Source organism: Triticum aestivum, chromosome 1B (genome assembly GCF_018294505.1).
Source record: "Triticum aestivum cultivar Chinese Spring chromosome 1B, IWGSC CS RefSeq v2.1, whole genome shotgun sequence".
NCBI lineage: Eukaryota > Viridiplantae > Streptophyta > Magnoliopsida > Poales > Poaceae > Triticum > Triticum aestivum.
The window spans coordinates 258,497,290-258,512,864 of record NC_057795.1 but is presented as its reverse complement, the minus strand read 5'-3'; positions in this window follow the sequence as shown (position 1 = coordinate 258,512,864).

Genomic DNA, 15,575 nt, shown 5'->3' with positions numbered 1-15,575 from the left:
GAGAGTCAAGATCTACCTCATATTGGTCATCAACTTCCAATGACTCGCTGGCAGCAGCCGGCTTAGCTTTAGCGGCTGGCTTGGTTTTCTTCGGTTTTGGACCACTTTTCTTTTCGGGAGCAGTGGATTTTAACTTCCTCTTCCAAAGGCTAAGTCAGGCTATATACAAAGGAGATTGATAAGTAAGTGGCAGAGCAGAATTAAAGGTATTTTTTAACCCATACATCAAAGTAATACTTACAGCTGGAGGCGGGTTAGCCTTGAAAAATGGAGGTAATCCGACTTTGTTGCAATTCTCTTGTGACTTCCCAAGTAGAGATTTCATATCTTGAAAGACTTCTTCGGTAGTAAAATTGTCAGACCCATACCGCTAAGGGTCATCTGACTCGCCAGAATACTCATACATTAAATTAGGCCCGCGACTTAAAGGAAGAATCCTCCATGAAACCCAACAGCGGGCTAAGTTGACCCCTGTCAACCCATTGGCTATCAAAGCCGACACTTTGGGGTATTATTGGAGAGCTTCAGTATGTTCGACCGAAAGGAGTTTTCTTGGAGGGTCATAATCAATGGGAAGACGATTAACCCGGAAACCTGGAAGAGGGTTCTCATTTGCTGGGGCAGTATTTTTGCAGTAAAACCAGGTTTTGACCCATCCTTTGGGATGGCTCAGCAAAACAGCGGTACGAAAGCATCCCTCTTGGCGTCTCTGAATTGAGATCCCACCTAGTTCTTGAAAGGGGCCACTGGCACATTCAGTCTGGAGATTCAAATAAAAGAACTCTTTGAAGAGAGCGACGGTGGGTTCCACTTGCAAATAGACTTCACAAAATATTTGGAAGTAGCTGAGGTTGGTTACTGAGTTTGGGCCTATATCTTGAGGGTCGAGGTTGAAATAATGCAACACATCTAGGGAGGATTTTAACCCGGGCGGTGTGAAGCCCCTAAGAATATGGTCAGTGAAAACAATTACTTCTCCCTCGCCGGGATTAGGGACATTTTCCCTTTGGCTGAGCCTCCAGCCAAGTTCTTCCTGAGCCGCTAGTAGGACTTGATCTACGTAGTCTTTAAGCATTTGCTCGGTGACCAGAGAAGGACCCCAATTGCAAAGAGTAGTTTTGGCCATGATGAGTCGCCTAAAAGTATGAAGGCGAGTTAAAAGCAAAGTACAAGAGTGAGCCGTCTTAAGATAATGGCGGGTTAATTGAAATAAGCAGTTTCTGGAATTCTTGGCGAGTTACAAGTTCATTGTTAAGCCGCTAGAAAGGTGAAGGGTGGGTCAATTATCTATGGATCTAGGATTGCTGAATTTTGCTAAGTATGGGGCAAATAGGTTTCACAGTTTATAGCTATATTTACGGATCTACGAACGGTGCAAAAAGGGCAATAATTGCTAGACCTAAAAAAGAGAAGTGGCAGAAGAGCTAGTAGGTTATATATTGATTCTGAAGAGGAAGCAGTCTACAGAAGATACAAGATGAAGGCTAAACTGCTACCACACTACTCCTACTTTGTTTTTGGACCGAAATATGAGTTCTATTCAAAAAGCACATGAACTTAGATGAACGCCGACGAACTCAATGAACTCAGATGACCTAATGCAGATCTGAGGGAGGAGAAGAATGAAACCTGATGGTGCTGGAGGAGAGAGGACGTGTGCCGCAGAACTCTGGTTACAACAGGTTGATGTAGCGGCTTGGACGGAATGGCTAGCGTGGTTCGGCTAGTGCGGCGAAAGTCTAGACGCGGCGGGCATTGCGAGGAGGAAGAAGACATGAGAGCGACGGGGTAAAGTGAAAAGAGATGGACCCCCGTGCCTATTTAAAAGGGAAAAGTGAACAGTGAAACGGCAGGCCCGAAGATCGAGGAGGCGTCATAATTACAATAACAAAAGGGTGCCTCGATTTTTAGAACGGTTGATTAATGCAAAGATCTGTTGTGACGTCATGAGGTTTTTCCTGAATTTATGAAGATGATGTCATCCTCTTATATGGAAGATTATAAAGATCTGTTCAAGGTTAAATTCTAGAAGAACCAAAGAAGACTCGCCAACCAGAGAGTGAAGATTGGCATGAACAAGTTCAAATCAATATGGAGCCTAATGTTGGGGATATAACCCCATGATGTAACCCGCCCAAGAGGGGTCATGTTAATTGTTGGCGACTCAACAATGAAGCCTAGACAGCCCAAGAAGCCAAGACATGAAGCTTGGAGGCGGCTTACAAGGCGGGCCGACTAAAGGCCCAAGACCTAGAGATGGCGCGTGACACGAAGGTGTAAGCCCCCCGATGGCGACTTGCCAAAGAAGGCAAGGTGATGTAGAGCTGGCGTCAGTTAAGAAGTATAAGCCGGTCCAGACTCTTGTAAGCCCAGGGCCTCGATCTGTGTATATAAAGGTGAGTCCCTGCGGCGGGTTAGACTCAAGTAACAAGCAATCGATAGCTAGGTCAAGTGAATCCGCTCCCTTGTAGTCGATACTCAAGCAATAGCAACAAGAGCAGGAGTAGGCTTTTACCTCCACCATGAGCGGACGAACCTGGGTGAACTCGTGTCTCTCGTCCCGCTCAACCCCTTTAAGCTAATCACTATAGCCATGGCCTCGCACCTAAGTCCTTTCACGAGGGCATCTGCCGTGACAAAACCATGACACTTAGGATATCGCAACTATGCTACTCGCTACTTTCTCTTGTTAGTACCTGTTGTATTGTATCGCTTTACTTACATTCATACCTGGTTGATTATGTGCATCAGTGTTCATGATAACCTGCATATCCACTGTTCTCTCCTAATTATCAGATCTATATTAATGCTTACATTAATGTAGAAAAAACCAATGCTTATGAAGAAGTTTAGCTCTACATTGTTCTTGTAAGTATCTGCTGCCCTCTATCACTGTACTTATATTGTCAGCTAGTTGTTCATGTACCATCACTTTGCATCTTATTTTCCCTTGGCATCCATTTTGTACACATCATATCTATGTTTACTCTTACCAAAATGTTGAACAAAACCAATGCTACTGAAGATGTTTAGCTCTGCATTACTCTTGTCAGTACCTTCTGGATGTATGCTGTCGGGGAAGCTGATCCACGAACACCTATGGGGACCGGCGGACCGAGCCCCTTTCGGTTCGGCGGGGGGCGGAGGTCGCACGAAGAGCGGATCGAGGCGACGCACACGAGCAGTTTACCCAGCTTCAGAGCTCTCCGGAGAGATAATACTCCTACTGCTGCTTGTCTGATTGTATTGTGTTCTTGCTCGGGGGCGCTGAGTGCTACAGTACACACGAGCTGCTAACGAGACCGAGCATGAGTGTTTTCTGGTCCCCCCCACCTACGTTGCGCATGGGCCTCCTTTTATATGCTAAAGGGGTCTCCGACAGGTGGCAACGTAGACAAGGGCAAAAATGGAAAAGGAATTGTGGTTGGTACAACTACTTGTACAGTGTATCCTACCTAACCCTGACAGCAGGGGATAAAGGCATTAAATGCCCGTCTGCGTCGCCCAAATAGTGCAAAAAGGACCATCAGGGACGCCACCGTTCGCCACGATGGCAGTCTTGTCAGCGTCGCTTGCCACCGCGCACCGCTGGCTGCACAGCCTCTTGCCACGCGCGTCTGGAAAAGCCTCAGGGCGACACGTTGGTGGATGTGCTGGAGCGCGGGTACTGAGTGGTAGCTTGTCGCGGCAAGCGCCTTGCCGCGGATATTGTCTTGTCGCGCCCGGAAGCTTGTCGCTCACCGGGCCTTGCCGGGACGCGTGGCGCGTCGCGGCAAGTTCCTTGCGATGCCTTGGTTGGCCTTCCTGGCAAGCTCCTCTTGCCGGGGCCTTGTCTCCTTGGCTTGAATACTTTGTTCTTGAATGGCTCCAAAGGAACCACGGAGGACCTTGGCGGTCACCCGGCAAGCCTTGCCGCGGTGTGCTGCAACTGCCCGTGCACAAGTTCGGGATACTAGGGTACCCCTACTCTAGTACACCGACAGGAGCCCCCGGGCCTGGGCCACACGCGGTGCCGAGTGCTGTTGGGCCAGGCCCAAAACAGGGCACGGGCATGCACGGCCTGGATTACGCCGTATCTTACTCCGTATCCACCGCGCCCTTCCCCAACAGCACGCGTCGAATGCGGCGTCATGGGAGAGATCATGGGTGGTTTCTTTATTCGGAAAGACGGAATGTCCGCCCCCTCCCTCTTTATAAGCAGGGGAAACAGGGGCAGTTCACCCATCTCGCCGGTTGCTACTCCAATCTCGGAAATCTCTGCCGCTCCCCCCCCCTTCTCAAAGCCGAAAGAGAGCAGTGCGCCGCCCCCCATTGCCACCAGCACCACCAACGCCGTCGATCTCCCCCACCACCTCCGCCATGGCTCCGAAAGCCGACAAGGGGAAGGGCGTGAAATCGGTCGAGGCGCAGCGGCTCGCGGCGCTGCGAAAGCTGACAATGATGAAGTACAAGCCGCTGGTTAGGATCAAGTTAATGTTACTTCATTAATTATTGTTAATGATGTATATGCTGGAAGATATTTATGGCCGAGTTACGCCGGCAAGTATAACACTAGTAGAAAACAGGGCTTTCGTCCAGTCCAGTTTAGCCCATTAGTCCCGGTTCAATCCAGAACCGGGACCAATGGAGCTATTTGCCCCGGTTCGTGAGCCCAGGGGGCCGGCCGGGCCACGTGGGCCATTGGTCCCGGTTCGTCCGGACCTTTTGGTCCCGGTTGGTGGGACGAACCGGGACCAATGGTCCTGGCTCCTGGCCCACCACTATTGGTCCCGGTTGGTGGCATGAACTGGGACCAAAATAGCAACAATAAGTATTTTGTTGTAAGTAGAAACAAAATAAAATAAATAAAGCAACAAAGGAAACAAAAAAAGAGTTTTCAGATTTGAAAACTAATGGCACTAACAGAAAGTTTATAATTTTTCTAAAACTAAAAGCAAAAAGAATTAAAAAATAAAGCAAAAAACAACAAAAACTAAATAATGCAGAAAACAGAACAAAAACTGAAAAAAAATAAAAATAGCAACAATAAGTATTTTGTTGTAAGTAGAAACAAAATAAAATAAATAAAGCAACAAAGAAAACAAAAAAAGAGTTTTCAGATTTGAAAACTAATGGCACTAACAGAAAGTTTATAATTTTTCTAAGCAAAAAGAATTAAAAAATAAAGCAAAAGACCAAAAGAAAAATAAACCAAAACCAAAATAAACTAAATAAAGCAACAAATAAAACAAAAAAACAAAAAAAATGCCACCTACTGGGCCCCCACGGCCTGAATACGACTAGAAACCCTATGGGCCAGGATTCAGGCCCGTGGAAGGCCCAGTAGGCCCACAGGCACAAATGGCAGAGTTAGGCCCGAAAGCCTGCTTTAGAGAGGAGCTCGAGAGGGGAGCCGCACCGCACCTTATAAACTGGTGCGGCTCCCTCTCAACTAGCGAGGTGGGACTAAACATTTGGCGTGGGGCAGCACAAGGCCTTTGGTCCCGGTTGGTGGCACCAACCGGGACTAATGCCCCCCTTTAGTCCCGGTTGGTGCCACCAACCGGGACCAAAGGCCGCCGCTTCCCGCCCTTTGGGATGCTGAAAATTGGCCTTTGGTCCCGGTTGGTGGCACCAACCGGGACTAAAGGGGGGCATTAGTCCCGGTTGGTTCCACCAACCGGAACTAATGCCCTTGCTATATAACCAGGACTTGTGAAAATTTCACATCTCCCTCGCCTCCCTAGCCAGTTGCCCCCGCCGCCAGGCTGCCCAAATCGCTCGCGCGCTCCTCGTCGCCGTCGCCGCCGCCGGCCGCCATCCCCGTCTCCCCGTGCCCCTGCCCCGCGCCCGAGCCCACGCCGGCCGCCGCCCCGTGCCCCTGCCCCGTCCCCGAGCACGCACGGCCGCGCCCCTGCGCCCCGGCCCGCCCCCACCATTGTCGACGTCGTCGCCGGCGCCCGCCCCCACTGCCGCGCCTGCCTCGACGCCGCCCCTCCTCCCCGTTCGGTCCGGCTCCGGCGACCCCCTTTCCTCCATGTCCCCTCGATCCTCTTCATATAATTTTTTTTCATATAATTTTTTTTCATATGCATATGTTGATTATATGGATGGATGGATGATGTATATGTTCATTATATGGATGGATGGATGATGTATGCTTTTTTCATATAATTTTTTAGGTAGATTTTTAGAATTTTTTGTGTATGTATGTTATGTTTATATGTATGTATGTATGTTCATATGTATGTATGTTTATATGCAAAGCATATGCAAAGAAAATGTATGAATGGTCATATGCAAAAAAAACAAGCAATACAAGAAGAAGAAAAAGAATGAGAGGAAAAAGGAAAAAAGAAGAGGAAGAAAGGAGAAGAAGAGGGGATAGGAAGAAGAGGAGAAATAAATAAGAAGAAGAAAAAAGAAGAAAAAGAAGAGGAGAAGAAGAAAAGAATAGAGGAGAAGAAGAAAAAATAGAATTTTTTTTCTATTTTTTCTTCTTCTCCTCTATTCTTTTCTTCTTCTCCTCTTTTTTTTCTTCTTTTTTTTCTTCTTCTTCTTCCTTCTTCCTTCTTCCTCTTTTCTTCCTTTTCCTTATTTTCCTTTCTCGAGGGATAAGAAGAAAAGAAGAGGAGAAGAAGAAAGAAAGGAATAGAGGAGAAAGAAGAAACTTTGACACGAGGGGGGGTACCGATACCCCCTCCCCGATAACATTATTTAGGCACCCGAAAATTCACCAAAAAGCTCCGGGACTACCGAAGAAGCTGCAATTTAGGCACCTGAAAGTAAGTACTATATAGTAGCATATTCCAGGCATCTCCTAGTGATTCAAGCGCTAGTTTCATCAATACCATTTAGCATGCTTGCTAATTATCAGTTTGATTGACCTCTATTTCTTGTAAAGTGGTTGTGGCAGGAACAAGGGAATGATTTCTGTGGATACTACATTTGCGAGTCCATCCGCCACACGACCTGTGAGCGGGGCTACTCCGACAAACAATATGAAGTGCGTAAATAACAATATTCACAATTTTATTTTATTACCATCATTTGTGTTGAGTTTCATTCATTCATATATATATTTATATATATGTATTGACCCCCTTCTTAAAATTAGATGTTTCGGATGCGGGATGAACTCCTAGCACCAGATCGCATGCGAGTAATTCAAGAGGAATTGGCGGCATTCTTTCTTGACCACGTGATCGCTGAAGACAGAGAATACTATGTGGACCACGCGTCCGTATTTTAGGAGATTATATATTTGTAAAAGATAATTATTGTATATATGTAGCCGGTAGTGTCGGATAGATATACGAGAACTTGTTTGTTCGATCAATCTCTCGGAGAAGGAGAGGTGGTCGATATCACTTCTCTCTGTATGCATATATGTTCATGACGATCTTCTGTTTGCTTACTAGCTAGCTAGCGTGTCTAGCTAGTCCTCTCTATACGTATGTATGTATGGTACGTAGCGTCGACCAAGCACGGACAAAAGAGAGGACACTTCTCTCTATTAATTAGCTAGCTATAGCACAATATATGAAACACCTAAATTAACCCCCCAAAACCCCCCAAACCCCCCCCCCTTCAAAAAAAACAAAAACCACAGCCACACAAACGCTGATGCGTGGATGCCTATTGGTCCCGGTTGGTGCCACCAACCGGGACCAAAGGCCCTCCTGCCTGGGCTCAGGGGACAGGCCACGTGGAGGCCCTTCTGTCCCGGTTCTGGATTGAACCGGGACTAAAGGGGGAGGCATTAGTACCGACCCTTTAGTCCCGGTTCACCAACTGGGACTAAAGGCCCTTACCAACCGGGACAATAGGCCCTTTTTCTACAAGTGTTCTTTGACGGCCTGGTGGAAGTGCCGGTCCGCTCCGATGAACAGAAGAGCCTCACCCGCGACACCACCGATGCGGAGATGCAGCGCATCGCCACCAGGCTGGAAGAGGCGGCGGCAGCAGCGGCCGCGGGCGAGTTCGGATTCACCGTGGAGGAGGCGGAGGTAGCAAAGGCGGCAAGCCTTGTCGAGCGGGAGGAGTTCGCCGGCGAGGAAGAGCTTGCCGGGCCTGAAGCTGAGTCGAGCGAGCCCGGCGAGGGAGAGCTTGTCGGGCCCGAACCTTCGGACAGCTTGCCGCAGGCAGAGCCCCCAGCTCCGCCAAGAAGGCGTCTCCGCAAGGCCGCGGAGGTAGCGAGGCGAGAGACGAGTCAACAGCCGCCGAGCCGCGCGACACGCTCTACTGCGGCAAGCACCATTGTCGCGGGAGTGCCTCACGCCGCTGCGGCAACTGGAGCGGGGTCTTCCAGGTCCGCCGTACTGCTCCTGCCAAGCGGATAAGGGAACCTACTCCTCCGCCTCGTCGCACCGGAGGCGAGCCGGACTTCGATCTCTCCGCGCTCAGCTCCGACGAGAAAGAAGAAGAGTAAGATTCTTTGTTGTACTTGTAGTTCTTCAATTCTTGCTGTTTTGTCTTGTATCTGATTTGCTTTACTCCGAACCCATTCCTTTTTAGGACTCTGGCCCAAAGAGCGGCGAAGAGAGCCAAGGTCCCGGTGATTGTCATCGAGGACGAACCCACCACGACAACAGAGGGCGTGTCCGAGACCATCTTGCCGGACCCAGCAACTTTTCCCCAAAGCAGCCCCCAGCGCAGCCCCCAACGTAAGTGTATAGTTTATTTCCTACTTTCAGGCGCGCATGGGTTCTCTTCCTTTATTGATATCTGACTGTTGGTTCGTGCAGGAGCAGAGCAGCCTCACCAGGGGAGCCCGGAAGCCGCTCCTGAAATGACATCTGCTTCGACTACACCGCCAAGGGAGGATTCCCCGGCAAGGGAGCGTTCTTCGGCAAGGGAGAATTCTCCGGCAAGGGACAGTTCTCCAGCAAGGGACAGGACCAGCGACCCTCCGGTGGTTGAGACCACGACTGCAGATCCTAGTATAGGTAATCCTCTTGCTTTAAAACTTCCCTTGGGTTCTTTTTCTTCTGATTTTATTTTTGGATATTTATTTGACTTTTCTCCCCTCTTCGGTCGTCAGATCCATCTGCTACGGATCCGATGGAAACCGAGGTCACCGGCGAGGAGAACGCGCGCAGCAACACCGATGACGCCGTCGCCACCGAAGGAGAAGCCGGCGCTGATGATCTCGCCGGTGAAGAGGCCGCCAAAGCTGCCGCCGCAGAGGCTGGCGAGGGATCCGGCGATCGCACTGACGGCCCCGAGGCCGCAGGAGCGCCAGGCGCTGCGCCGAACGCCGATCCCTCCGCCGCTGCTGCAGCGCCAGGCTCCGAAGAGCCCCAGCCCGGTGCCTATTTGAAGGCCGGCGACGGTATCTTCATCAAGCTCCCCTGGGCTTCAAGCTCCAGGGCGCCGGTCGAAGGAGAGATTTTGGATGGAGAGGTGCTCGCCTCCGCTGGGCTGACGCTGGTCGATGTGCCAAACAGCAGCAGCGATGAGCCTGAGGAGGAGCGGCTGCTTTGGAAGCTGTTGTCGCTGTACTGCGCCCGACAAGCCAAGCTAGAATCCTGAGAAGCACTTGTCGCGAGGGCGGGAGTGGACATTGAGAAGCGCGCTGAGGAGCTCCGGGGTCTCGGGCAGGAAACTCTCCGATCCCTGGCAGAGGAGCGGGAGCAGGTTAAAGAGGAGTGGAAGGCTTTCCTCCTCGCGAAGGCTGAAGTTGAAGAGCAACAGCGGCTCGCTGCCGAGAAGCTGTCTGCGCAGGAAGGTGAGTTGGTGCAGCGCAAGGTTAACCTTGAGAGCCATGAGGAGGAGCTTGCCGCGCGCGAGCAAGCAATTGGCGGGGCTCTCAAAGAAGCAAAGGATGCCGCCGCAGCTGCCGAGGCCGCCAAGAAGGAACTGGAGACGAAGATGCCGCAGCTGGAGGCCGATCTCAAGGCGAGCGGCAAGGAGCTTGCCGCGCTCAAGCGTGAGTGCGAGAAGGATGCCGCCGCTCATGGCGAGCTGCAGGGTCGCCTCGCTGAGAGGAGCAAAGAGCTTAGCGCCGCCAAGGACTCCAACGCAGATCTTGAGTTGAAGCTGGCCACTTTGACCAAGACACTGGACGGCGCCAGGGAGCAGGAGGTGGCCTTGAAGGAGAAGATCAAGGCCGACGAGGCGCTGCTGGCAAGTGCTGCTGCCGCCCAGAATGCTTTTAGGGAGACTGTGGAGCACTGGACTGAGGGTCTGGTAAATGTTGCCGCAGCCATCGACGGGGAGCTGGCGCAGCTGGGGATGGAGGATCTTGGGTACTCCTCCGATGAGCACCTCCAACCCAGCGCCAAGCTCAGCTTGTTCTTCAAAGGCGTGGCGATGGCCCTCCAGCGACTCCGGGAGAAGATCCCAAAGCAGCTGGCCGACGAGTCGCGCAAGATCTGCGCGGGAGTTCTTCAAAAGGTGCTAGTGAAGGTGGCCTTCCGCAACCCAGGCCTCAACTTCACCAACGTCCTCAGGTCTCTGCCGCCGGATGCTGATCTGGAAGCGCGCAAGGCCCTTGTCGCACCCATTGTGGACAAGGTGAGCGAGATCAAGAGGGTTGAGGGCGATCGCGTAGATTAGGCCGCCCGTTTTCTATTTTTCTTGTCACTGCTGGTCATGTTATCAGAACAATCTGTTAGAGCTGCGACAAGCTATCTTGTAATATAACTCTATTTTGGGTAGAGATTGTTGTGTTATTTCCTTTACTTGATTCCTTCCTTTGTATGTTTTTGCCCTACGCTTTTAGGGAACTTGTCGGCGCAGGCACCTTAGCCGCGAGCGCTGAGTGCGGGACATCAGCAGCCTGCTGGCGGTGCCGCTTCCGACAAGAAACCTTGTCGCAACTAGTCGCAGCTCACTTAAGTTGTTGAGCGGACTCGAAACAAAGTAAGGGCGCAACTAGCTACGAGTTGGTTCCTCTGCGCACAGGTTTTCCATACAAAGTACGGTCATTCGAGGAAGATAACTTAAAAATTTAAAACTGATTGCTCAAACTTTGGCAACTTAGCTTTTCTGTCGTTTGCTTTTCGGTAAGGCGAAACTTCCTTGAACGATGCCTGGTCCACACCATTATCTTCTCCTTTCCCCCGGTAAACTTGTGTGCGAGGGAACCTTCCTTTCCTTTTTGAGAAAAAGAAAGAAGAGAAAATAAAGATATGGAGCCTTATGGCTCGTTATTGCTTACCGGGGGTAGGCGCTGCACAAAGTGTCAGATAACGCATGCAAAGATAGTAGAAAGCATGAAATTGACAAGATGTGCGGAGCACATGAGCTTTACTTATGCACGGGTTCTGCGCCCGGCTTTGTACAAAGGATTACATGCAACATCGGCAAGACTTGTACAAAAGGTGGTTGCTAGAACAGGTTCCGGCAACCGCGCCTTATGGGTAAAACTTACGAAGATGCTCAATGTTCCAGGAGTTGCTCACCGGAATGCCATCTTCGGTCTCAAGGCGGACAGCGCCAGGCCTAGTGACTCGTTTCACCCGGTAAGGGCCTTCCCACTTCGGCGTCAACTTGTTGGAATTCTTGGCGGACTAAACGCGCCGAAGAACAAGGTCGCCTTCCTCGAAACTTCTGGCATTAACTTTGCGGCTATGGTAGCAGCGCAAAGCTTGCTGGTATCGAGCAGCTCGTACAGCAGCCTAAAGACGGTCCTCCTCAAGGAGCAGCGTGTCATCTTGTCGCAGCTGCTCTTGCTCAAGCTCATCATAAGCGAGCACTCGAGGTGACCCGTATACGAGTTCCGTGGGGAGAACTGCCTCTGCTCCATAGACTAGAGCGAAAGGTGTCTGGCCAGTGGCTCGATTTGGCGTCGTCCTGATCGACCAAAGAACCACCGGCAGCTCCTCAATCCAGTTCCTTCTGCACTTGCGCAGCCTGTCGAAAGTCCTGGTCTTGAGCCCGCGCAGCACTTCCGCATTTGCTCTCTCCGCTTGACCGTTGCTTCTCGGATGAGCAACAGAAGCGAAGCAGACCTTGGCGCCAAGATCTTGGACGTAATGCATGAAGGTGCGGCTCGTGAATTGTGTGCCGTTGTCGATGATGATCCTGTTAGGGATCCCGAAACGGCAAACAATCGACCTGAAGAACTTAACTATTGACTGTGCTGTCACCTTCCTCACTGGTTCCACTTCCGGCCACTTTGTGAACTTGTCGATTGCAACGTACAAGTACTCAAAGCCCCCGACAGCTCGGGGAAAAGGGCCGAGGATATCGAGCCCCCAGACCGAAAATGCCCAGGATAAAGGGATCGTCTGGAGAGCTTGAGCTGGGTGGTGTATCTGCTTGGAATGGAACTGGCATGCTTCACACTTGGTTACTTGTGCAGTTGCATCCTGGAGGGCTGTCGGCCAAAAGAAACCTTGTCGGAACGCTTTGCCGGCAAGTGCTCTTGCGCCAATGTGGTGACCACATATGCCTCCATGTATCTCTGCCAACAGCTTTTGTCCGTCTTCCCGGTGAATACACTTCAATTTCACACCGTTGAGCCTTCTTCTGTACAGTGTGTTGTCGACAAACTGGTACATACTTGACTGCTGGGCTACTCTTTCCGCTTCTTCTTGCTCTTCGGGAAGTTCTCCTGTCTGAAGGAAAAGGACAATCTGTTGTGCCCATGCTGGAGCTTGCGGCTCGACAACAAGGACTAAAGGCACATCTGCTGCTGCGGGAACATCTGCTTCTACAGCGAGAACCTGCGGCTCAGCCGGAGCTTGATGTTCCCTGGCAAGCTTGCCGGAGCAAAACTTGTCGGGAGCGTCTGCTTCAACGGAACAAATCCTAGTGCTTGCCGGAGCAGACTGCTCCTCAGCACTCTTGGTGTTGATTTTGACGACCTTCTTGGCGGCGGCTCCGGGGAGCTCTGCCGGAAAATAGTCACCAGAAATCAACTTCCTCTTCTTGCTCTGTCCAGTTGATGGCGTTACAGATGGTTGAGTCAGCTTGAGCACAAAGATCCCTGGTTCCACAGGTAACTTAAGCGCGGCGCACTTTGACAGGCCATCGGCAATGTCATTCTGAGCTCTTGGAACATGTTCCATCTATAGGCCGTCAAAGTGCTCTTCTAGCTTTCTCACTTCGTCAACATAAGCTTCCATCAATGGACTCTGATACTTCTTGTTCACTTGGCGGACGACAAGCTGTGAGTCACCCCTGACAATGAGCTTCTTGATCCCAAGGTCTGCTGCGATCCTGAGACCGGCAAGCAATCCTTCATACTCTGCGGTATTGTTCGTTGCTTGCTCCTTGGGAAAGTGCATCTGGACTACGTACTTGAGGTGCTCTCCGGTGGGTGCAACAAGTAGCACGCCCGCACCGGCGCCTTGCAGCGAGAAGGCACCATCAAAGTACATCAGCCACTCCTTGCTTGCTTCCTTAACGGGGATGCTCGTTTCTGGAATTTCTTCATCTTGTGTTGACGTCCACTCTGCTATGAACTCTGCCAATGCTCTGCTTTGGATAGTTGAAGTGCTCTCAAACTTGAGGCCAAAGCTTGACAGTTCCAGTGCCCACTCGACGATCCTGCCTGTTGCTTCTGGATTTTGCAGTGTCCTCTTCAGTGGAAAACGAGTGACGACTGTGATCTCATGTGCTTGGAAGTAATGGCGCAGCTTTCTCGAGGCCATGAGAAGGCCGAAAAGCAACTTCTGCACACTAGAATACCTTGACCTAGCCCCCTGCAGAAGGGAACTGACAAAGTAAACTGGGCGTTGCACCATTCTTTTCTGCATCTTCTCATGCGCTTGCGCAGATCCATCTTTGTCGGGACCAGAGCTTGCCGGTGAAGTCTCCTGCTTGTCGCTGGATGCATCTGCCGTGGTTGCTGGCTCATCATCCGCCTCCCTCTCTGCTACTAACGCAACACTAACCACTTGATTGGTTGCCGCTATATATAGCAGCAACTTCTCTTGTGTCTTAGGTGCGACAAGTGTTGGAGTGGAGGACAGGTATCTCTTTAAGTCCTGCAGCGCAGCCTCTGCTTCCGGAGTCCATTTCATTGGACCTGCCTTTTTCAATATTTTGAAAAATGGCAGGGCGCGCTCAGCAGACCTAGAGATAAACCTGCTGAGAGCAGGTACGCAACCGGCAAGTCTTCGTACATCCTTGACGCGCTTTGGAGCTTCAATTTGCTCAATGGCCTTGATCTTGTCAGGATTGGCTTCAATTCCCCGTTGATACACGAAGAACCCGAGAAGCTTGCCAGAGGGGACTCCAAACACACACTTCTCGGGGTTAAGCTTGAGGTTGATCTTGCGCAGATTTGCAAAGGTTTCGTCTAAGTCTTGAATCAGAGTCGCCTTGTCCTTGCTCTTGACCACTATGTCATCCATGTAGGCTTCCACATTTCTGTGTATTTGCGGCTCAAAAGCGTCATGGATTACCCTTGCAAATGTTGAACCAGCATTCTTTAAACCGAAAGGCATCCGTACGAAACAGTAAGTGCTGCATGGGGTGATGAATGCGGTCTTCTCCTCATCCTCCTTTGCCATGAAGATCTGATGGTATCCTGAGTATGCATCAAGAAATGAAAGCAAGTCACATCCGGCCGTGGAGTCAACAATCTGGTCGATGCGCGGCAAGGGAAATGGGTCTTTGGGACAAGCTTTATTAACATCGGTAAAATCGATACAAAGCCTCCATTTCCCGTTTGCCTTGCGCACGACTACAGGGTTGGCCAACCACGTAGGATGGAGCACTCCTCTGACGAGGCCTGCTGCTTCCAGTTTCTTGATTTCTTCTGCGATGAATTCTTGGCGCTCCACTACCTGTTTCCTGACTTTTTGCTTGACGGGCCGCGCATGAGGACAGACGGCAAGATGGTGCTCGATTACTTTCCTGGGAACACCGGGGATGTCAGACGGTTGCCATGCAAATACGTCGACGTTCGCCCGCGGGAAAGCAACGAGCGCGCTTTCCTATTTATGGTCGAGAGTGGCACTGATGGTGAAGGTACCACCAGTGCCATCCTCCTTGGCGGACACCTTCTTGGTCTCAGGTGGAGCTACCATTGTTTTCTTACACTTGCCGGTGGAGCTCGATGGTGCGTCCTCGACGGTAGCGCAGCACTCCGAAGAGGTGTGCTTGCCAGAGTGGGCATCAGAACTCTTGCCGGACTTGGTCTTCTTCTTCGCCCCGGGAGCTTCAACGGCAAGTGACTTGCGATCTGTTGCGGCTGCTGCTTCCCGGTAGATCTTGTTGGCGCAGATAAGAGCATCCTTCTTGTCGCCAGGGACAGAGATGACACTTATCGGGCCTGGCATCTTCAGCATGTTGTATGCATAGTGAGAGGCTGCCATGAATTTGGCGAGTGCTGGACGGCCGAGTATCCCATTGTAAGGCAATGGAAAGTCAGCAACGTCAAATGTGACCCTCTCAGTCCCTGAAGTTCAACTCGCTGCCAAATGTCACCGGCAACATGATCTTTCCCTTCGGCTTGCTCCTTCCCGGATTGATTCCTTGGAATGTGCCAGTCTCTTCGAGCTCGCCATCAGGTATCTAGAGTTTATGGAGTACCGCGGAGGAGATCAGGTTCAAGCCGGCCCCGCCGTCAACTAGCATCTTAGTGACCTTGAGGTTGCGGATAGTTGGTGAAACCAACATCGGCAAGCACCCGACCG